Here is a 24,122-nt window from a genome sequence, read left to right on the forward strand (position 1 = left end):
ATTAGTATACTTCTTATATTAAGAATTTGTATGTTATATTAATAAATAACTTAATTGTATCTATTTATATATTTTAGATGCTTAATAGTTATATAATAGATTCTTATTAAAGTATTTTATTTAGGATATAATATATGTTATTTATCATAAATATTATATATTAATGCTTGAAAATATTAAATAATGTATTAGAACTCATATTTATATATATATGCTTTAATTTAAAATATATTTATATATTATTTGTAACTTAATTATAATAACATTTTATTAACCAAAATAATATCTAATATTAATATAGATGTAAAATATATAAATGTCATTTGTTTATTAAAATAATATTTATAATACTAAAATAGTGATAATAATAGTAATTGAAATGTCCCGTTTATATTGATTATAAACGTTCCATATTAATTGATTTCGTTGCGAGGTTTTGACCTCTATATGAGACGTTTTTCAAAGACTGCATTTATTTTTAAAACAACCATAACCTTTATTTTATCAATAAAGGTTTTAAAAACATTACGTAGATTATCAAATAATGATAATCTAAAATATACTGTTTAAACACGACCATTACATAATGGTTTACAATAGAAATATATTACATTGACATAAGTTTCTTGAATACAGTTTTCACACAATATCATACAATTATGGACTCCAAATCTTGTCCTTATTTTAGTACGCAACAGCGGAAGCTCTTAGTATTCATCTGAGAATAAACATGCTTTAAACGTCAACAAAAATGTTGGTGAGTTATAGGTTTAACCTATATATATCAAATCGTAATAATAGACCACAAGATTTCATATTTCAATACACATCCCATACATAGAGATACAAATTATTCATATGGTGAACACCTGGTAACCGACATTAACAAGATGCATATATAAAAATATCCCCATCATTCCGGGACACCCTTCGGATATGATATAAATTTCGAAGTACTAAAGCATCCGGTACTTTGGATGGGGTTTGTTAGGCCCAATAGATCTATCTTTAGGATTTGCGTCAATTAGGGTGTCTGTTCCCTAATTCTTAGATTACCAGACTTAATAAAAAGGGCATATTCGATTTCGATAATTCAACCATAGAATGTAGTTTCACGTACTTGTGTCTATTTTGTAAATCATTTATAAAACCTGTATGTATTCTCATCCCAAAAATATTAGATTTTAAAAGTGGGACTATAACTCACTTTCACAGATATTTCCTTCCTCGGAAATAAGACTTGGCCACGGATCGATTCACGAACATATACAAATATGTACATATATATCAAAGTATGATCAAAATATAATTACAACCATTTTTTATTATGTTTTAAAGATTTGAGTGTATTAAGTCAGCTGTCCTCATTAGTAACCTACAACTAGTTGTCCACAGTTAGATGTACAGAAAATAAATCGATATATATTATCTTGAATCAATCCACGACCCAGTGTATACACGTCTCAGGCTAGATCACAACTCAAAGTATATATATTTTTGGAATCAACCTCAACCCTGTATAGCTAACTCCAACATTACTGCATATAGAGTGTCTATGGTTGTTCCAAATAATATATATACATAGGTCGATATGATATGTCAAAACATTTGCATACGTGTCTATGGTATCCCAAGATTACATAATATATTAGAATACATGTATAATACAATATAAGTTAGCTAGGATATGATTTGTATAGATTTGTTAAACATTTCCCGTAGCTAAAAAGATCAAAAATATCCAATCTTGTTTTACCCATAACTTCTTCATTTTAAATCCGTTTTGAGTGAATCAAATTACTATGGTTTCATATTGAACTCTAATTTAATAATCCAAACAGAAAAAGTATAGGTTTATAGTCAAAAATTTAAGTTACATGTCAATTACTAAAGAGGTAGTCATTTCCGTCGAAAGAACGAAATCTTGATGACCATTTTGAAAAACATACTTTCACTTTGAGTTTAACCAAGATTTTTGGATATAGTTTCATGTTCATATGAAAAATCATTTTCCCAGAAGAACAACTTTTAAATCAAAGTTTATCATAGTTTTTAATTATCCAACCAAAACAGCCCCCGGTTTCACTAAGACGGCGTATATCCGATTTTATGGTGTTCATCGTGTTTCCAGGTTTTAAATCATTAAGTTAGCATATCATATAGATATATAACATGTGTTTAGTTAATTTTAAAAGTCAAGTTCAAAGGATTAACTTTTGTTTGCGAACAAATTTAGAATTAACTAAACTATGTTCTAGTGATTACAAGTTTAAACCTTCGAATAAGATAGCTTTATATGTATGAATCGAATGATGTTATGAACATCATTACTACCTCAAGTTTTCTGGATAAAACTACTGGAAATGAGAAAAAAGGATCTAGCTTCAAAGGATCCTTGGATGGCTTGAAAGTTCTTGAAGCAGAATCATGACACGAAAATAGTTCAAGTAAGATTTTCACTCGAAATAAGATTGTTATAGTTGTAGAAATTGAATCAAAGTTTGAATATGAATATTACCTTGAATTAGAAAGATAACCTACTATAAATAACAAAGGTTCTTTGATCTTAAATGATTACTTGGAATGGATTAGAAAGCATGGAAGTAGACTTGCAAACCTTGGAAGTATTCTTGATTTTTATGAAACTATACTTATGGAATTTATGAAGAACACTTAGAACTTGAAGATGGACTTGAGAGAGATCAATTAGATGAAGAAAATTGAAGAATGAAAGTGTTTGTAGGTGTTTTTGGTCGTTGGTATATGGATTAGATATAAAGGATATGTAATTTTGTTTTCATGTAAATAAGTCATGAATGATTACTAATATTTTTGTAATTTTATGAGATATTTCATGCTAGTTGCCAAATGATGGTTCCCACATGTGTTAGGTGACTCACATGGGCTGATAAGAGCTGATCATTGGAGTGTATATACTGTAGTGACCCGAACTTTTCCATGTTTATATATATTAATTGAGATTGATATTTACATGATTAAATGTTTCCAACATGTTAAGCAATCAAACTTGTTAAGACTTGATTAATTGAAATATGTTTCATATAGACAATTGACCACCCAAGTTGACCGGCGATTCACGAACGTTAAAACTTGTAAAAACGACATGACGATATATATATATATATATGGATATACATATGGTTAACATAAGATTATGATAAGTAAGTATCTCCATAAGTATATTAACAATGAGTTATATACATATAAACAAGACTACTAACTTAAGGATTTCGAAACGAGACATATATGTAACGATTATCGTTGTAACGACATTTAAATGTATATATATATATATCATATTAAGATATATTAATATATCATAATATCATGATAATATAATAATTTAACATCTCATTAGATATAATAAATAATGGGTTAACAACATTAATTGAGATCGTTAACTTAAAGGTTTCAAAACAACACTTACATGTAACGACTAACGATGACTTAACGACTCAGTTAAAATGTATATACATGTAGTGTATTTAGATGTATTAAAATACTTTTGGAAGACTTCAAGACATATATCAAAACACTCATACTTAACGAAAATGGTTACAGTTACTTTTCCATTCTTTTCTTTCATTAAGAATTCTAGTCGTATTCTTACCCGTATTATACACAGCTTCAAAACGTACTTACTATGAGTATATACCAATAGGAACTAGCATGGGATTCCACTCTTGATTATGTCATGTATGACTAATCAATTTTAACTTCTACCATGAGCTAGTCAACTAACTAGAACTCCTTTTAACCCCACTCACCACTCACCAATTACCACTCATCATTCACTCCATTTCACTTCCAATTCTCTTTCTAATTCTCTCTCAACACACACACACACTATTATGAATGTATTTTTCCAGTAGTTAATCATCATCTTCATCAAAAATCACTTCAAGAATCAAGCTATAATCATCATAGGAAGAACACTTCAAAAATCCCTTCAAGTTTACTAATTTACTTCCAAGCTTTCTAATCCATTCCAAGTAATCATCTAAGATCAAGAAACCTTTGTTATATACAGTAGGTTATCTTTATTATTCAAGGTAATATTCATATTCAAACTTTGATTCAATTTCTATAACTATAAACTATCTTAATTCGAGTAAAAATCTTACTTGAACTTGTTTTTGTGTCATGATCCTACTTCAAGAACTTTCAAGCCATCCAAGATCCTTTGAAGCTAGATCATTTCTTGTCACTTCCAGTAGGTTTACCTACTAAACTTGAGGTAGTAATGATGTTCATAACATCATTCGATTCATATATATAAAACTATCTTATTCGAAGGTTTAAACTCGTAATCACTAGAACATAGTTTAGTTAATTCTAAACTTGTTCGCAAACAAAAGTTAATCCTTATAACTTGACTTTTAAAATTAACTACACACATGTTCTATATCTATATGATATGCTAACTTAATGATTTAAAACCTGGAAACACGAAAAACACCGTAAAACCGGATTTACGCCGTCGTAGTAACACCGCGGGCTGTTTTGGGTTAGTTAATTAAAAACTATGATAAACTTTGATTTAAAAGTTGTTATTCTGAGAAAATGATTTTTATTATGAACATGAAACTATATCCAAAAATTATGGTTAAACTCAAAGTGGAAGTATGTTTTCTAAAATGGTCATCTAGACGTCGTTCTTTCGACTGAAATGACTACCTTTACAAAAACGACTTGTAACTTAATTATGGTCAATGGTGTTTCCGCCAAGGAAGCAAAATATTGGGAGGATTACCAATTCTCCGATGAATCGGATTCCGACGAGAATTCCGATGATGTTATAGAAATTACCCCAACTGAATTTAAAAAGGCAAAAGAAAATAATAAGGGAAAGGGCATAAAAATAGAGAAATCTAATTCCAACCCCGATGAACTTTATATGTATCGTCAACCCCCGAAGTCCTTAAGTTGTAACAATGACCCGGGAACCTCTAAACCACCAGGTTTTTCTAAACCAATGTGGACAACGACGGCTCGTATTAGGGGAACATCATATATCCCTAGAAACTTGGCAAAACGAACCAAAACTGAACAAGAAAAAACGAGCGAGTCGGAATAAGATAGTTGTATTCGTGTGGTGTAATATATGTAATATAGTGTGCTTATGCTTTATGATATATGTAAAAATTGGTTGTATTAATAAGTATTTTTTTTTATGAATCTAACTCTTGTCTATTTTACAGTATAAAAACACAAAATGGATAGACAACCCAATATTTTAAGAGACCTACCCGGAGACATGATTGATGAAATCTTGTCTAGAGTCGGTCAGAATTCCTCGGCACAACTATTTAAGGCGAGATCAATTTGTAAGACATTCGAAGAACGTTCCAAGAATGCCTTGGTTTATAAAAGGCTTTCGTTCGAAAGATGGGGGATATCACATTGGGAAATCCATAAGTTACGATGTGTTTACTTTGACGCATATATTGCGGGGAACCCAAATGCTATTTTACGCAACGGGTTAAGAAATTATTTTGACTCAGTATATTCGAATATAGGACTTCGTGATTTAGAAAAAGCGGCTAACATGCAACATAAAGAAGCATGTTATGCTTACGGGTTAGTAATGTTCGCTTCTCACCAAAGTGAGAACAAGAACATCGGGCTACAACTATTAAACAAAACGTTCCCACAAGTGACGGAGTCGGTAATTGGGGTAAGAAATGAGGTTTTTAGGTTATTACGAGACTGTTGGTCATTACGTAACCCTCGTCCCTTTGACGACGTTACAACACGCTGTCTTATCAACGTCCATAATGGTTATGTTCCACAAGACCAAGGATGGGAAGTAGTCCTAGTAAAACCAGAATGCATGACTTGTTTCTGGACGTATGAATTACGTGTCTTTATTGCCTTTGCTGAACGACTTGTGTACTAGCTAGAATTATCTTCACAACTATCTTGTATCAAAGTTATTGTGTGCTATATTTCATGCTTTATGTAAAATAAGCGGTATTGTAAGTTTGTAAAATATTGTATAAAAGTTTGAACGCGAAATATTATTACAATCAGTTTTTCATATAGAATTGTAGTAGTTGAATTGTATATTAGCTACTAAGTATGAACTTAACGGGTAGGTACTACCCGAATTTAAACTTATAAAACGCTAATATGAAGAAAAAGCTTTTATAAATGAGTTCATATTATGCTACGAAATACTATTAACTACTCTTAATATTCTGTATGATTAACTTGTTCCATTTGACTATTTTGAAGGAAATGGCACCGACTACTCGACACACCGTGAATATGAATGAAGAGGAATTTCGTACTTTTCTAGCTTCAAACATAGCCGCAGTACAGGCTGCGCTACATACCAACAATAACCTTGGATCTGGCAGTACAGGAAATCGTGTAGGATGCACCTACAAAGAATTCACTGCCTGCAAACCTTTGGAATTTGATGGAACCGAAGGACCGATCGGATTGAAACGGTGGACCGAGAAGGTCGAATCGGTGTTTGCCATAAGTAAGTGTACTGAAGAGGACAAAGTGAAGTACGCTACGCATACCTTCACAGGTTCTGCGTTAACATGGTGGAATACCTATCTAGAGCAAGTGGGACAAGATGATGCGTACGCACTACCGTGGTCAGCATTCAAGCACTTGATGAACGAGAAGTACCGTCCCAGAACCGAGGTCAATAAGCTCAAGACAGAACTTAGAGGGTTACGAACTGAAAGGACCCGTCCTAATCCACCTGGACGAAGTCATCAACATTTGGTCCCATTGCGATGATCGGCTCCAAGTAATGTCCTTATATTGGGCAAATGCACAGCGGAAGACTTAATTCGTACCTGAGAATAAACATGCTTTAAAGTGTCAGCCAAAAGGTTGGTGAGTTCATAGGTTTATCATAACAATCATTTCAATATGTTAATAGACCACAAGATTTCATAATCATAAACATAATACATCGCAAGTGTATGTAAAGCATTCTAAGTGGTTGAGCATTTGGTAACCATACTTAACATTTAATCAACGTCGCAAATTCCCTTTATTATGAAATCTCACTACACCGTACCAAGTGTAGTCACCAAAACAAAGTACTGTGCAACCGTTGAATACTGGTCGTCCAGTCCGGTTGGGGTTGTCAGGCCCGATAGATCTATCAACAGGATTCGCATTTACAATACCCATGTAAATAGTAGTTACCAAGCTACAGGGAAGTATGCCAGTGGTACAACTCAACGTAGAATGTATTTTTAAGTACTTGTGTCTATTTCGTAAACATTTATAAAAGCAGCGCATGTATTCTCAGCCCAAAAGTATATATTGCAAAAGCAATTAAAAAGGGAGCAAATGAAACTCACTTTTGCCTTGAAGGTATTTAATTCGACTTGGTCTCCGATAGATATCACGAACCTAACCATATATATAATATATCAACATATTTTCTTTTTAAGTAATCGTTACATATATATATATATATATATATATATATATATATATATACTTTTAATACTTTTAATATTTTCTTAGTCCGTAGTTAGCAGTCCGATGTTAGTGGTCCACAATTAGTTGCTTAAATAAAATAAATAAAGACCCAATCATATTCGTATTGATCAAAATTAATCTCGACCCATGGTACCATGTTGTCAAATGACGTGTTGCGTACATAAAGTACCGTGTTGTCAAATGACGTGTTGCGTACAATCATGAGGTCTTATGATTAATCTTCTTGTGTTGTTTACCGGTGGTCCTGAAATATATAAAATCAAATCATAAGTAATTATATATAAAATATCATATTAATTAGAAAAGATATGATTAATTTACTTTTTCTCCAAATATTTTCGTAGCTAAACTAGCTTCGGATACCCAATCTTGTTTTAGTCGTAGTTTCTTCATTACAACTCCGTTTTTGTTGGTTCAACTTGCCACTTCTTTGGATCGAGTCAACTTTTAAGAATATGAACTAAAAATACCTTAATTTGTATTCGAAATCATAGGTTATAGGTCAAACTTTGGTGAAACTTATGAAAGTGATCATTTTCCATCATAAAAACAACATTTAATGATCATTTTTCTAAAAATACTTACACTTTGAGTTAAACCATGAAATTTTTATGTGTTAACATATTCATAAGAAATATCATTTTTCCAGAACATGAACTTCCAATTCAAAGTTCAAGATGGTTTTTAATTATCCAACCCAAAACAGCCCCCGGTTGCACTCCGACGACGTAGATTCAGTTTTTAAGATGTTCTTTGTAAAACCAAGTTATATCTTGTTTGGTTAGCATATCATTATGATATATTACAGGTCTTGAAGTGTTTTAAATGTCAAGTTAGAAGGATCTATTTAGTTTGCGAACAAGTTTGAAATCATTCAAACTATGTTCTTGTTGTTAAAATTTTATACCACAAAATAAGATAGCTATATGAATATGAATTGAATAAGATTATGAACAAGGTTACTACCTCAAGTTACTTGGACAAAGTTACTGCAAAAGATAAGAAATAATCTTGGAATCAAAGAGTGGTGGAGTTAGATCAAAAGGTTGGAAGTAAACTTCTTCAAATGGGTGGTTATTTTGATATGTTCTTGAAAGAGTTTTCTTATGGTGTTTAAGGCTTGTAATTGAAGCTAAATGATGGGGAAAATGCTTGGAGATGATCAAGTATGAAGTTAGGAGTATTTTGAGAGAGAAATGAGGGTGTAGGTATGAGAAAATGGAGTGAAGAAATGGTGTTCATTTATAAAAACGTTTTTAGTTTATAAAGAAAGAAAAGGATTCCTAATTTTGTTTTCTTACTAATAATTCATACTACTTGACAAATCCTAGTTACCTCATATCTAGGGCAGTAATAATGTTGATTAGGATGTTGATTTGATGTGTATATACCAATAGTAAATACGTATGGAAGCTGGGTATGATACGGGTACATATACCCTAGATATACGTATAGAAATCTTGAGGAAACGGAACGAGAATTCAAATATAGCTATCTTTTGTGAATATACTTATATTGTTTTATGTATTTAAGTCCTTAAAAAGGGATTAAATACATTATATATACGATACATGTATAAGCATTATAGATTATAAGTATATATATCAAAGAATGTTACGTATAGTTATCGTTTTGAAAACTTAAGTTAGTAGTTTCAAAATATACTTATAACTCATTGTCATTAGTATATAATGAGATGTTAAACCATCCTTAGATCATGTTAAATATATATAAATACATATATATACACAAACGTATAATTATCGTATGTTATATAGTTCGTGATATCATCGGTCATATTGGACGGTCAAACGTTGTGTAAAACTCTTTTCAAAAACACAAGTCTCAACAATTTGGATTGCTTATCATGTTGGTATGGTTTAATTTATGTAAATATTAATCTCATAAGTATAATTTGGTCGGAAAATTCCGGGTCATTACAGTACCTACCCGTTAAAGAAATTTCGTCCCCGAAATTTGATAGAGGTTGTTATGGATAACAATAAGAAGGTTTTCATGACAAATATAAGGTGATAATGGAGTTTTATCATCATTGAGTAATGTAGATAAACCGATTCGATTATGCGAAGAATATAAATGAGACTATCGTAAAAGAGTGAGATGAGTAAAATATATTCGTCTTAACCGATGACGTAGTTATGATTGATTTCCGGGATTTAAGGGATTTAAAGAGAATCTTACGTAATAAGATTTGGTTCTTTGGTGATTAAGGAAATCAGGATCTTCTTTGATTATATGCAATAATCTGTTTCGATTGCTCTGTCGGATATTTCACTATAAATTCACCCCTTCGTTTCCTTATTTTTCATGACTCACACCTTCTATTCTTTCTCCCTTGATTTTTACTTTAAAGCATTCATCAATATGCTCCATCCAGTCCTGATTCTTGATATACTCCTAACTTTATATCTGTCATTCTTCTTTTTCATCTACCACCAGAAGAATCTATTTACTTCTACTATACTCTTGCATTTATAGTGTTTCTAATTCTCCCGTGTCTCTATATTGCTATCTGCATCGATATACATGGTTTGTAATTTCGGGGTTATTATCGGAGTTTATATTCTTCATTATTTTTCGAAGCTTCATGCTTTCGTTTTCTCTTCCCGACTTCGAGTCAAGCGAGTAATGGTCCGGAATTCGTAGATATGAAATTCAGAATGAACATAGCTAATGCTCTAAGAAGAAAATGGTAATAGAACAATTTTGATTTGTTAAATTACCAGAATACCCCGGAGAAGACCGAGTCATCCAGAAAAATATTCTCTTGATATGTTTAGAGATTAGATAGAATGTAAGAGTCGTGTAAATGGCACATGATGACGGTACTGTGAATCATCATGCTTCATTAGAAACTCATCATGACTTACTTTAATATAATGACGTTGATCAAGTGTCATTATATTATACTAATCCATGCTTCAGTTCCCAACACTACTTCAAAACATTCATATTTTAAACTCGAAGGTTTCAGAATTTAGAAACTAACACAGTTTCTTTTATGTTGCAGATATTACGGAGAGATAAATGATCTCAGATAAGAATAGTTATGAAAATATCGCCAGAAATATGGAGGATATTTATAATAGAACATAAGAGAATATCTTAGAATTTCTAATATCAATGGATGATGAAGTAGATTTGTCTGTGAAGGTTTAGAATGAGAAGTAAGATGTTTGCTAACGATTTTAGCAGGCACAGAATCATTTGGATTCTTTGAAGGCAAACTTATTCTTTGTGATTTGTCCACGGCTTTCTTCATAGTTTCGCATAATCCGCTTTTCGGTACTAAATTTTCTATCGAGCGTTCCTAACACTCCTTTCTTTATCATCAAACTTTTAGCCATTAAGATCATCTACAACATGCTGCTTCGTCAGCATTTTCAAAGTTAACTGATCTGGGTCATCGGTTATCAAACCGAGGTAGTTTCAGCAGAATTGTGTTTTTAGAATGATTAATCGCTGATGGTAATATTGTGGAATATAAAAGGTTCCCCAGTAACAATAAAGAGTACGCATATATATAACAGTTATAATAAAGTTGTTTCGGATGAAAAGTCGGAGTTGACTTGCTGGAGCTGTGACAAAATTAGCTACTTTGGAAAGGGATTGCAAAACGATCTTCGGTAATAACAATGTCAAAGGAACTAGAACAGATACGTGTCAAACGTTTACTCAGTTTCTGAGGGTCTTTCAGGTGCATAACTATATGCATCAATCTTTTCTTCCGTAAATGAAGTGTGGTTGGTTTATCCTCTTGATTGAGGTGTTTTTAAGAATCATGATAGATTTGAATGCTGATTGTAATCGTCGAGATACAATGAGGTTTAAGATGAAATCAAGTGGCAATCTTGAAGAAATGTTTAGTTTCATATGTTATAATCAATATTTTAATTCATTTTAATTGTCCAATGTCATTAGTCCACAGTCGATAGTCTACAGTAACAGTCCAATAATTCATATATAGTTTAATATATAATATACGAATTAATTAATACATGTCGTAACCCGTATACCTCTCAGACTCGATCACAACTCAAACTATATATATTATTGTAGAATCAACCTCAACCCTGTATAGAGATCTTGATCATTACTGCATATAGAGTGTCTATGGTGATTCCAAATAATATATATAGATGCGTCGATATGATATGTCAAAACATTGTATACGTGTCCCGATATTTAAAGTGCGTAAAATAATTACAGAAATTAAATGACGATAAATAAAAGTGCGATAATTAAATTGCGATAAATAAACTGCGATAAATAAAATGTAATCAGTTAGCTAGGAACAGTTAGCTGGAACAGTTAGAGTGGATTCTTAACAAAAATTTTCATAGTTAATTTGTTTGTTTCTAACAGATTTTATTTTGTCATATGTTTTCTTCATATGCCACTTGTTGGATTCTGGGAAGTCAAAATCTAAATATGAAATTGAATGAAAATGGTTATTCTGCGATGAACGGATACGTATATCGGTGGTTGTTAGTAGGATAGTAAATGACTGTTGAATCAGCTTCGACGAATGTACAATGTAACTTATTAAGATGAAATCTAATTATTCCTCGGGTATTACCTACCCGTTAAAAAAAATTTCACCATTAATATTTTGTACAAAAGAACTTTTAATTACAATCTTTTTGAAAACATATATACATATATATTTTCTTCAGATGAAATCATGAATTTAATGAGTTAATATGATATTAATCTCATTTGCTTTTTGGTTTGAGCAAAAATAAGAAATCTCTAAAACTTTTTGAAACCACATATTCTTCTTAGAATATCAATGAAGTTATGGATCAATACTTCATCGTTCATTATTGTTGGTACTCCTTGGTATCTATGGTGCGTATGATGTTGATGTTTGTGGGACAGATTATGATGTCGACACGTGTTATGCGGATGTTGTTTGTTAGTGGTGATGATGGTATTGTTGATGTTATTGATGGTGGTGCTGATTATGCTGCTGGTGCTGCTGCTGGTGTTTGCAACCTTCGCACCATGTTCTCCAAAGCCGTCACGCGAGCGCGAAGTTCGTTAACTTCTGCTAGTACACCGGGATGATTGGCGGTTGGAGTGAGCGAATGAACAAGATTTGTAATATGGGATAATATATAATCGTGACGAGATACTCTAGAAATGAGAGAGAAAATGGTGTTCCGAATAGGTTCGCCGGTAAGTGCTTCAGGTTCATCGCCAAGAGGGCAATTTGGTGGATGGAATGGATCACCTTCTTCTTGTCTCCAGTGATTTAGTATATTACGAACCCATCCCCAATTCATCCAGAATAGATGATAGGAAATTGGTTGATCCATTCCGGTGACGCTGCTTTCGGAGCCCGAATGGAAATCCATATCGGCATAACTGTCGGAATCTGAAGAATTCGAACTAGATGCGGAATCCATCTTGTATAATGGGGAAAATGAATTTTTGGTATGGAATAGATTATAGGAGTTAGATTTGGTACTTTTCAATACATAATTTACATATGTATATATAATACCAAAATCCCGTAAATTACGGAGAATCTTTGAAAAGATATCAGTCAAAGTTCGCAATAACAGATATGCTAAGATAAGAATTCGTCTATGCACTATCAATGTAGTAAATGCAGTAAAACGTGTCTAGACTTATGAATGATAAGCAGGTAATTTCCTAAGGATGATAAGCAGATGATTTCCAACTAGAAATGATAAGCAAAACTTTTGACATGTAGACACGGTCGAAGTCCAGACTCATTAATGCATCCTAACAACTACTAGTTAGACACACTAATACAAGACCTGGTTCGCTACGACCACCGCTCTGATACCAACTGAAAGTTGGGGACGCATCCCACTCAGCGCCTTCCGCGTTAACCGCCTGGTGACCACTGAGCGTACCTCAGACACTGATTTTACAGCCCGTATCTCTGCGAAGCCAGCCAACCCTCCTCCAAAGGGATCGCAAGGGGTAAGAGCCAATGCTTCGTCACAGGTAACACTGTGAGAACCCCCTCTACGATTAACCCGCCAAAAAGCATAGTCCGTTGGGGTTCCCGACATGACAGCCGGCGCGCGGTACTACCTTTACAGCTAAGGTTAAACCAGCTCTGATACCAACTGAAAGGACCCGTCCTAATCCACCTGGACGAAGTCATCAACATTTGGTCCCATTGCGATGATCGGCTCCAAGTAATGTCCTTATATTGAGCAAATGCACAGCGGAAGACTTAATTCGTACCTGAGAATAAACATGCTTTAAAGTGTCAACCAAAAGGTTGGTGAGTTCATAGGTTTATCATAACAATCATTTCAATATGTTAATAGACCACAAGATTTCATAATCATAAACATAATACACTCGCAAGTGTATGTAAAGCATTCTAAGTGGTTGAGCACTTGGTAACCATACTTAACATTTAATCAACGTCGCAAATTCCCTTTATTATGAAATCTCACTACACCGTACCAAGTGTAGTCACCAAAACGAAGTACTGTGCAACCGTTGAATACTGGTCGTCCAGTCCGGTTGGGGTTGTCAGGCCCGATAGATCTATCAACAGGATTCGCGTTTACAATACCCATGTAAATAGTAGTTACCAAGCTACAGGGAAGTATGCCAGTGGTACAACTCAACGTAGAATGTATTTTTAAGTACTTGTGTCTATTTCGTAAACATTTATAAAAGCAGCGCATGTATTCTCAGCCCAAAAATATATATTGTAAAAGCAATTAAAAAGGGAGCAAATGAAACTCACTTTTGCCTTGAAGGTATTTAATTCGACTTGGTCTCCGATAGATATCACGAACCTAACCATATATATAATATATCAACATATTTTCTTTTTAAGTAATCGTTACATATATATATATATATATATATATATATATATATATATATATATATATATATATATATATATATACTTTTAATACTTTTAATATTTTCTTAGTCCGTAGTTAGCAGTCCGATGTTAGTGGTCCACAATTAGTTACTTAAATAAAATAAATAAAGACCCCATAATATTCGTATTGATCAAAATTAATCTCGACCCATGGTACCATGTTGTCAAATGACGTGTTGCGTACATAAACTACCGTGTTGTCAAATGACGTGTTGCGTAAAATCATGAGGTCTTATGATTAATCTTCTCGTGTTGTTTACCGGTGGTCCTGAAATATATAAAATCAAATCATAAGTAATTATATATAAAATATCATATTAATTAGAAAAGATATGATTAATTTACTTTTTCTCCAAATATTTTCGTAGCTAAACTAGCTTCGGATACCCAATCTTGTTTTAGTCGTAGTTTCTTCATTACAACTCCGTTTTTGTTGGTTCAACTTGCCACTTCCTTGGATCGAGTCAACTTTTAAGAATATGAACTAAAAATACCTTAATTTGTATTCGAAATCATAGGTTATAGGTCAAACTTTGGTGAAACTTATGAAAGTGATCATTTTCCATCATAAAAACAACATTTAATGATCATTTTTCTAAAAATACTTACACTTTGAGTTAAACCATGAAATTTTTATGTGTTAACATATTCATAAGAAATATCATTTTTCCAGAACATGAACTTCCAATTCAAAGTTCAAGATGGTTTTTAATTATCCAACCCAAAACAGCCCCCGGTTGCACTCCGACGACGTAGATTCAGTTTTTAAGATGTTCTTTGTAAAACCAAGTTATATCTTGTTTGGTTAGCATATCATTATGATATATTACAGGTCTTGAAGTGTTTTAAATGTCAAGTTAGAAGGATCTATTTAGTTTGCGAACAAGTTTGAAATCATTCAAACTATGTTCTTGTTGTTAAAATTTTATACCACAAAATAAGATAGCTATATGAATATGAATTGAATAAGATTATGAACAAGGTTACTACCTCAAGTTACTTGGACAAAGTTACTGCAAAAGATAAGAAATAATCTTGGAATCAAAGAGTGGTGGAGTTAGATCAAAAGGTTGGAAGTAAACTTCTTCAAATGGGTGGTTATTTTGATATGTTCTTGAAAGAGTTTTCTTATGATGTTTAAGGCTTGTAATTGAAGCTAAATGATGGGGAAAATGCTTGGAGATGATCAAGTATGAAGTTAGGAGTATTTTAAGAGAGAAATGAGGGTGTAGGTATGAGAAAATGGAGTAAAGAAATGGTGTTCATTTATAAAAACGTTTTTAGTTTATAAAGAAAGAAAAGGATTCCTAATTTTGTTTTCTTACTAATAATTCATAATACTTGACAAATCCTAGTTACCTCATATCTAGGGCAGTAATAATGTTGATTAGGATGTTGATTTGATGTGTATATACCAATAGTAAATACGTATGGAAGCTGGGTATGATACGGGTACATATACCCTAGATATACGTATAGAAATCTTGAGGAAACGGAACGAGAATTCAAATATAGCTATCTTTTGTGAATATACTTATATTGTTTTATGTATTTAAGTCCTTAAAAAGGGATTAAATACATTATATATACGATACATGTATAAGCATTATAGATTATAAGTATATATATCAAAGAATGTTACGTATAGTTATCGTTTTGAAAACTTAAGTTAGTAGTTTCAAAATATACTTATAACTCATTGTCATTAGTATATAATGAGATGTTAAACCATCCTTAGATCATGTTAAATATATATAAATACATATATATACACAAACGTATAATTATCGTATGTTATATAGTTCGTGATATCATCGGTCATATTGGACGGTCAAACGTTGTGTAAAACTCTTTTCAAAAACACAAGTCTCAACAATTTGGATTGCTTATCATGTTGGTATGGTTTAATTTATGTAAATATTAATCTCATAAGTATAATTTGGTCGGAAAATTCCGGGTCATTACACGAACCCAAGGATTTGATATTACCACGTACGAAAGACGATTCACGGAATTGTGCCTATTGTGTCCGGGAGCATTCGAAGATGAGGAAGAGAAGATCGACGCGTTTGTGAAAGGATTACCGGAAAGAATCCAAGAAGATATAAGTTCACACGAGCCCGCCTCCATACAACAGGCATGTAGAATGGCTCACAAACTAGTGAACCAGATTGAAGAAAGAATTAAAGAACAGACTGCTGAAGAGGCCAATGTGAAGCAAGTCAAAAGAAAGTGGGAGGAAAACGGTGATAAGAATCACCAATACAACTACAACAGCAATTACAACAATAATTGCAACAATTATCCCAACAATCGCAACATCAATCGCAAGTACAACAAACGGCCCAACAACAACAACAACAACAACAACAACAACAACAACAGCAACTACAACAATCATCCCAACAACAATAATAACCGCAACAACAACAACAATCAGAAGCAGCTATGCCAAAGGTGTGAAAAGTATCACTCGGGGTTCTGCACCAAATTTTGCAACAAGTGTAAAAGAAATGGTCATAGCGCGGCGAAGTGTGAGGTCTACGGACCAGGGGTTAATAGAACGAAAGGAACAAATGGTGTCGGAACGAGTAATGGCGGAGCAAGTAGTATCGGAGCAAGTTATGCCAATGTAGTTTGTTATAAATGTGGAAAACCAGGCCACATTATTAGAAATTGCCCGAACCAGGAGAACACGAATGGACAAGGCCACGGAAGAGTTTTCAATATTAATGCGGCAGAGGCACAGGAAGACCCGGAGCTTGTTACGGGTACGTTTCTTATTGACAATAAATCTGCTTACGTTTTATTTGATTCGGGTGCGGATAGAAGCTATATGAGTAGAGATTTTTGTGCTAAATTAAGTTGTCCATTGACGCCTTTGGATAGTAAATTTTTACTCGAATTAGCAAATGGTAAATTAATTTCAGCAGATAATATATGTCGGAATCGAGAAATTAAACTGGTTAGCGAAACATTTAAGATTGATTTGATACCAGTAGAGTTAGGGAGTTTTGATGTGATAATCGGTATGGACTGGTTGAAAGAAGTGAAAGCAGAGATCGTTTGTTACAAAAATGCAATTCGCATTATACGAGAAAAAGGAAAACCCTTAATGGTGTACGGAGAAAAGGGCAACACGAAGCTACATATTATTAGTAATTTGAAGGCACAAAAACTAATAAGAAAAGGTTGCTATGCTGTTCTAGCACACGTCGAGAAAGTATAAACAGAAGAAAAGAGTATCAATGATGTTCCCATTGCAAAAGAATTTCCCGATGTATTTCCGAAAGAATTACCGGGATTACCCCCACAGCGATCCGTTGAATTTCAAATAGATCTTGTACCCGGAGCTGCACCAATAGCTCGTGCTCCTTACAGACTCGCACCCAGCGAGATAAAAGAACTGCAAAGCCAATTACAAGAACTTTTAGAGCGTGGTTTCATTCGACCAAGCACATCACCGTGGGGAGCTCCTGTTTTGTTTGTCAAGAAGAAAGATGGTACATTCAGGTTGTGTATCGACTACCGAGAGTTGAAAAAACTTACCATCAAGAACCGCTACCCACTACCGAGAATCGACGACTTATTTGATCAACTACAAGGCTCGTCTGTTTATTCAAATATTGACTTACGTTCCGGGTATCATCAAATGCGGGTGAAAGAAGATGATATTCCAAAGACTGCTTTCAGAACACGTTACGGTCATTACGAGTTTATGGTCATGTCGTTTGGTTTAACTAATGCACCAGCTGTGTTCATGGACCTTATGAACCGAGTGTGTGGACCATACCTTGACAAGTTTGTCATTGTTTTCATTGATGACATACTTATTTACTCAAAGAATGGCCAAGAACACGGTGAACATTTGAGAAAGGTGTTAGAAGTATTGAGGAAGGAAGAATTGTACGCTAAGTTTTCAAAGTGTGCATTTTGGTTGGAAGAAGTTCAATTCCTCGGTCACATAGTGAACAAAGAAGGTATTAAGGTGGATCCGGCAAAGATAGAAACTGTTGAAAAGTGGGAAACCCCGAAAACTCCGAAACACATACGCCAGTTTTTAGGACTAGCTGGTTACTACAGAAGGTTCATCCAAGACTTTTCCAGAATAGCAAAACCCTTGACTGCATTAACGCATAAAGGGAAGAAATTTGAATGGAATGATGAACAAGAGAAAGCGTTTCAGTTATTGAAGAAAAAGCTAACTACGGCACCTATATTGTCATTGCCTGAAGGGAATGATATATTTGTGATTTATTGTGACGCATCAAAGCAAGGTCTCGGTTGTGTATTAATGCAACGAACGAAGGTGATTGCTTATGCGTCTAGACAATTGAAGATTCATGAACAAAATTATACGACGCATGATTTGGAATTAGGCGCGGTTGTTTTTGCATTAAAGACTTGGAGGCACTACTTATATGGGGTCAAAAGTATTATATATACCGACCACAAAAGTCTTCAACACATATTTAATCAGAAACAACTGAATATGAGGCAGCGTAGGTGGATTGAATTATTGAATGATTACGACTTTGAGATTCGTTACCACCCGGGGAAGGCAAATGTGGTAGCCGATGCCTTGAGCAGGAAGGACAGAGAACCCATTCGAGTAATATCTATGAATATAATGATTCATAATAACCTTACTACTCAAATAAAGGAGGCGCAACAAGGAGTTTTAAAAGAGGGAAATTTAAAGGATGAAATACCCAAAGGATCGGAGAAACATCTTAATATTCGGGAAGACAGAACCCGGTATAGGGCTGAAAGGATTTGGGTACCAAAATTTGGAGATATGAGAGAAATGGTACTTAGAGAAGCTCATAAAACCAGATACTCAATACATCCTGGAACGGGGAAGTTGTACAAGGATCTCAGGAAATATTTTTGGTGGCCGGGTATGAAAGCCGATGTTGCTAAATACGTAGGAGAATGTTTGACGTGTTCTAAGGTCAAAGCTGAGCATCAGAAACCATCATGTCTACTTCAACAACCCGAAATCCCGGAATGGAAATGGGAAAACATTACCATGGATTTCATCACTAAATTGCCAAGGACTGCAATTAGTTTTGATACTATTTGGGTAATAGTTGATCGTCTCACCAAATCAGCACATTTCCTGCCAATAAGAGAAGATGACATGATGGAGAAGTTAGCACGACTGTATTTGAAGGAAGTCGTCTCCAGACATGGAATACCAATCTCTATTATCTCTGATAGGGATGGCAGATTTATTTCAAGATTCTGGCAGACATTACAGCAAGCATTAGGAACTCGCCTAGACATGAGTACTGCCTATCATCCACAAACTGATGGGCAGAGCGAAAGGACGATACAAACGCTTGAATACATGCTACGAGCATGTGTTATTGATTTCGGAAACAGTTGGGATCGACATCTACCATTAGCAGAATTTTCCTACAACAACAGCTACCATTCAAGCATTGAGATGGCGCCGTTTGAAGCACTTTATGGTAGAAAGTGCAGGTCTCCGATTTGTTGGAGTGAAGTGGGGGATAGACAGATTACGGGTCCGGAGATTTTACAAGAAACTACCGAGAAGATCATCCAAATTCAACAACGGTTGAAAACCGCCCAAAGTCGACAAAGGAGCTACGCTGACATTAAAAGAAAAGATATAGAATTTGAAATTGGAGAGATGGTCATGCTTAAAGTTACACCTTGGAAAGGCGTTGTTCGATTTGGTAAACGAGGGAAATTAAATCCAAGGTATAATGGGCCATTCAAGATTATTGATCGTGTCGGACCAGTAGCTTACCGACTTGAGTTACCTCAACAACTCGCGGCTGTACATAACACTTTCCACGTCTCGAATTTGAAGAAATGTTTTGCTAAAGAAGATCTCACTATTCCGTTAGATGAAATCCAAATCAATGAAAAACTCCAATTCTTCGAAGAACCCGTCGAAATAATGGATCGTGAGGTTAAAAGACTTAAGCAAAACAAGATACCAATTGTTAAAGTTCGATGGAACGCTCGTAGAGGACCCGAGTTCACCTGGGAGCGTGAAGATCAGATGAAGAAGAAATACCCGCATCTATTTCCAGAAGATTCGTCAACACCTTCAACAGCTTAAAATTTCGGGACGAAATTTATTTAACGGGTAGGTACTGTAGTGACCCGAACTTTTCCATGTTTATATATATTAATTGAGATTGATATTTACATGATTAAATGTTTCTAACATGTTAAGCAATCAAACTTGTTAAGACTTGATTAATTGAAATATGTTTCATATAGACAATTGACCACCCAAGTTGACCGTCGATTCACGAACGTTAAAACTTATAAAAATGACATGACGATATATATATGGATATACATATGGTTAACATGAGATTATGATAAGTAAGTATCTCCATAAGTTTATTAACAATGAGTTATATACATATAAACAAGACTACTAACTTAAGGATTTCGAAACGAGACATATATGTAACGATTATCGTTGTAACGACATTTAAATGTATATATATCATATTAAGATATATTAATATATCATAATATCATGATAATATAATAATTTAACATCTCATTAGATATAATAAACATGAAGGTATTTCGTATGCCCGAGAGACATATTAAATTAACGTGGCCACTATGTTATGATCCAAGTCAGATCATATCCAATAACAAGCTTACCAACACTTTATATGTATTTATTTTAACGGTTGGATTTTTAAATAAATACGCGACACTTGAACTTTAGAAAATCGGTTTTCTAAATCATAATCACTTGAGATAAATTATTTGGATAATTTATATATGATGTGGATTTAATTATTTATAGGTTTAAATAATTATGTTATGTTATATTTTATAAAATGGTTTATAAAATTATTGCAAGTAACAAATACATTTTATTTTATACAAGTTTTATAAAACTTGTAACAAGTTTTATAAAATCATTCTTGTTATAAAATAATGGATGGTGGGTAGATTTTGGAGCCCCAAGAAAGTCTATCCCATGCTTATTCTTGTTGCTTTCCATAACACAATTCCACATATACATGTCCTTTGACTAGTAGCAAGAGATACATGCAATTGTACATCAAAATTCTACACAAAACTCTCCTAAAACCCAGCTGAATTTGGTGGCCTTTTGGGAGGAAGAAAGGGTTCTTCATTTGGTTATTGCAAGCTCAATTCAAGTGTTATTAAATCCTAACCAAAGGCTAGGTGTTGGTGCAAAAGCTTGGGGTATTTCTCCTTGAGGTTTCATCACTTTGAAGCTCCATTCTTCATCATCTTCATCATCTTCTTTTGAACTAACCCTCAACTGGGTTAAGGAGGTATAAACTCTAAACCCACTCTTAGTTTGTAAGTATGTTTCACAACTTGATCCTTATTGGGATTTAACTTTAATTGGTTAAAGATTTACAAGTTTCAAAATGGTAATCTACACGCTTCCGCAAATCTTATTTCTTGAATGATTATAAGTATTATGAAACTTGTTAAATCCCAACAATGGTATCTAGAGCCGAAGTTGATGGAATATGCTTCGAGATGATTTATTAAACCCACTATAATTTTGCATTCTATGAACATGCATGAAGTAGAATGTAAAATTTTCGATTTTGGGTGGTTTGTCATTTTGGCCAAAATCACTTGTGATTCTGCATTCTGTACTGCCAATCACTTGTGATTCTGTACTGCCAATCACTTGTGATTCTGTACTGCCAATCACTTGTGATTCTGTACTGACAATCACTTGTGATTCTGTACTGCCAATCACTTGTGATTCTGTATTGCCTATCTCTTATGTAGTTAAAGTTCACAATCTAAGCCTTGACCTTGTGTTTGGTTGCATGCATGGTTGATTGATATTTATTCAATTAGTTTGTAATAATATTTATTCATTTGGCATGTAATAATTCATTTGGTTATGTAATTTATTTTATATTTGGTATGTAAAATAGATTAGGTTGTAATTTCATTTTTTAGACAAAATGTATTAGGATATATTTTGTAAAATGATGAAGAATGATGAAGACTTGAAGAACACATGAAGAAGCATTTGGATGCAAGGTTAAGTGGGAGATTTGAAATCTCCTACTTTGTGTAATTACCCCTTATCCGGTGGCATTTGTTTTCGGCTAAACAAATGTCTACCAAAATGGCTTGATTGTGAACATATTTGTTTTGCATGCATGGTTGCTTATTGTATGATTGTGGATTGTATGTTTGTATGCTACAAGTTAATCACACAAGTTAACAACAAGAAAAATGGCAATTTAATTGGTTAAATTATACATTAATTAACGACATGCAAAACGACAATTTAATTGGTTAAATTAAAAATGGCTAAAAGGACATTAATAAACGGTTATTAAGAACATGATTAGGATCATATATATAAAATGGTTTATAGACATGAAAATGGATTTTCATAAGAACCATACACTAAATGCATGTTGGTGTATGGCATAAAAGTTTTCTCAAACTAGAAATAATGAAAACTTAAAATCCCTTTAACACACTAGGTTAACAAGTTTAAACGCCATCCTATTGTATGACACTTAGACGTATTAAGGAACTTATAATGGGATAAAGGTCACCTAACCGTTATGAGCAAACTAATATGATTAAGGTAAATTTCGCACACTTGTGGGATAAAGGTCACCTAACCACTTGTATGTTAAGTTTACATGTCTAAACAAGTAGGACGACTTGATTTGGAAATCATGAACTTAGGGTCACCGAAGCATGATGAACAAATAGGCGTTGATGGGATAATATGTCATGCAAAAGGATTGCATGATCCCATAACTTAGAAGTTGCAAAAGGATTGCAATTGTCATATAATGACTACCTAGCTAAATCAAATGACGGGATAAAGGTCACCTAACCGAAATTTGGTTTACCGTTGGATTCTAAAATTTAATATATATATCAATTGGATTTAAAGGGTATTGATTGTTAAATTTAAAATCGATACTTAAATGAACTTTGTTAAATTTTGTAGATGGCCGCCAATAACAACAACATGCAAAACACACCTATTAACTTGAACAACCTATCGTTAAGGTCTCTCCTCGAGAAAGACAAACTCAACCATACGAACTTTATGGATTGGTTCCGCAATCTTAGGATTGTCCTCAAACTTGAGGATAAGGCGTATGTGTTGGAAGACCCCATTCCCGATCAACCCGATGAGGATGATACGGAAGGCATGGCTTATTGGGATAAGTATTGCGCCAATTCGGTGCAAGTCGCTTGCCTAATGCTTGGGACTATGATACCCGAACTCCAAAAGGATTTCGAGCATCATACTGCATACGACATGATCATGCAATTGAAGGAGATGTTCCTTCAACAAGCTTGTGTCGAGCACTTTGAAACAGTCCGAGCGCTTCATGCATGTCGTATGGACGACTCCCAATCTGTTTCATCTTATGTCCTTAAGATGAAAAGCCTCATTGATCGCGCAAACCGTCTTAATCTCAACATATCTAATGAGCTAGCCACGGATCTTATCCTAAACTCCTTGTCAAAGAGGTTTGACCAATTTGTAATTAATTAGAATATGAATGGGATGGATAAGACCATTGGCGAACTTCATGGCATGCTTAGGACGGCAGAAACTAGCATGGGTAAGAGGGCTTCACCCGTGCTAATGATCAATGATAGTGGGTCCAAAGGTAATAACACCTCTAAGCCAAAGGCGGCTAAGAGGAAAGGACCC

The sequence above is a fragment of the Rutidosis leptorrhynchoides genome, chromosome 5 (genome assembly GCF_046630445.1).
Source record: "Rutidosis leptorrhynchoides isolate AG116_Rl617_1_P2 chromosome 5, CSIRO_AGI_Rlap_v1, whole genome shotgun sequence".
Lineage (NCBI taxonomy): Eukaryota > Viridiplantae > Streptophyta > Magnoliopsida > Asterales > Asteraceae > Rutidosis > Rutidosis leptorrhynchoides.